This window comes from Lycium ferocissimum, chromosome 11, assembly GCF_029784015.1.
Source record: "Lycium ferocissimum isolate CSIRO_LF1 chromosome 11, AGI_CSIRO_Lferr_CH_V1, whole genome shotgun sequence".
In the NCBI taxonomy this organism is placed as follows: domain Eukaryota; kingdom Viridiplantae; phylum Streptophyta; class Magnoliopsida; order Solanales; family Solanaceae; genus Lycium; species Lycium ferocissimum.
Genome location: NC_081352.1, coordinates 13,299,740 through 13,301,903, shown reverse-complemented (window position 1 = coordinate 13,301,903; position 2,164 = coordinate 13,299,740). Strand labels below are relative to the sequence as shown.

Genomic DNA, 2,164 nt, shown 5'->3' with positions numbered 1-2,164 from the left:
TTGTTCTTTGGAAATATCACACATCTGCGACTCGAGCTTTTGAATGGAAGCAGTGTGAGATCCCATAGTTTCGACCCCTTCAATGTTCTATCTATTTTGTCTTGTTTGGCTAGCACCTTCTCAAGCTGTTCTATCTATTTTGTCTTGTTTGGCTAGCACCTTCTCAAGCATGCTCTCCAACTTAGAACTCCCTTGCTCAATCGACTGACCCTTTGGTGGAATATAGGGCTTTGAACTCGTATTTTCAACATTATTGTTGTTGTTTTAGTTCCTTTGGTTCGATCTACCATAGTTGTTGTTATAATTTCCTTATCACTGTTGAGGTCTCTATTGAGTCTGTCGATTCTGATAGCCTCCTTAGTAGTTCTGGTGATTGGATTTACACCAACGGAAACCATAAACTGCCTTTAGTTTATTAACATAGTTAGCGTCTTCATACTGCATAGGAGGCCCCTCTTAATATGGACCCTCTTGAACTTGGTACATTCCCTTGGGCATTCCCGAAACTTCTTCAACAACATCAACTTTCTTGACTTCCCTTTCATCAAGTCTCTTTGTCAGCAAAGAAATATTAGTTGCTATCTAAGCTAGAGTCTACTGAGTCTCTTGATTCTCCTTCACAATATTATGGATCATTGGAGCTCCATAGGCTACACTATTAGTACCACCCGAATGCCATGCTTGATTGTGAGTAGTAAGCTTATCAAGCAACTGAGTGATTCGGGCATATGTCTTGTCCATAAAACACCTATCAGCTGCATTGTTCACCACTGCTTGTGTCAATGGATCTAGCCCTCTATATAACTTCTCCATCAATATATTTTCTGGAAAATAATGATTTGGAGACTTCTGCAAATATTCCTTGAATCTCTCCCAAGCTTCAAATAGTTGTTCCCCCGGAAGCTGTTTGAAATCATATATCTTATCACGAATTTCAACTTTTTTCCTTAGCAGAAACCACTTCTTGAGAATAACAACAACCAGCTCTCCCTAGGTATGAATAGTGTTATGGGGTAGCTTCTCAAACCAAACTCTTGCTTCACCAACTAAAGAATATTTGAAAACTCTTAGCTGAATAGCTTCATCTGGAATAGCATTCTGCATATGTTGGGCACACACACCCATAAAATTCTTCAAATGTTGATGAGGATCTTCATCGCTAGAGTTCCAAAAATATCCCTCAAGTTTGAACAGTTGGTAGATAGTGGAGTCAATCTTGCAGTTTGCAACATTCACCCTAGGTGGAACAATAACATATGCATATTCCACCTCGTCTAGCATATCCACAGAGACATTCTCAACCTCCACTTCCACTAGTGGGTCTTGCACTTGTAAACCCCTATTAGCACATGCTCCACGTCCTCTTATGTTGTTCATGATCACTTGGTTCATAGTAAACAGCAAATAAGGTGTGATGGAATATAAAAAGACTTCAAGTAAAGCGAAAACTATTTAGTAATATCAAAATCGTATTCCCCAGCAAAGGCACCAAAATTTGATACGCTCAAATTACACCTATTAAATGGCGTAAGCGGACGATGTCAAATATAGTAACCCAACTAGGTTGGGTCTAATCCCACAGGTAATATGGTGTAAAAAGGTTACTAAAGTTGTAGAGTACTTTCTTGTGGTCTAGTTTCATATTCCGTTGAGTTTGTAGAAGATTGGTTGTTTACTAACTAATTGCTTTTGGTCATAATAAATGGATAAAATAAAACCAAAATTGTACCCCCTTTGGATGATGTGTAATGCTTTGGGTCTTAATATGATATATTTCTAATGGACTGTTGTATGAATGCACATAATCTCTACTTGACTCCCTAATATTTCTCAATAGTTATAAAGTATTTCTCTTTATGATTTTCCCAAATATAAAAGAGTGTATGTGAAGAACGATTAATATGTGTCACGTAAAATCATCTTGTTCCTAAGTGAATTTATTAAACGAGGGTTAACGCCTCAAATTCTTGTTATTTATCCCTACCAAACCCTACTCACTTTCCAAGTAACGCAAAGTTTATGGCTTAAATTAATGTTTACAACCATCAATTATGAATGAAGAACGAAGAATAAATAAACCCTAACAATTTGTTATGCATATATCAATAGTAAAAACCGATTCACATAACACCCATCCTTGGGTTCACAACCTAAGTAGAGAAAT

General features: G+C 37.2%; 1 non-coding gene across 1 annotated transcript; it reads left to right on the top strand.

The window, feature by feature from the left end:
- The first annotated feature begins 829 nt into the window (after window positions 1-829).
- Window positions 830-935, top strand: LOC132038733 (small nucleolar RNA R71). The gene has a single exon (XR_009410216.1). It is a non-coding gene; the product is annotated as a small nucleolar RNA R71 (small nucleolar RNA).
- Window positions 936-2,164: the final 1,229 nt, after the last annotated feature.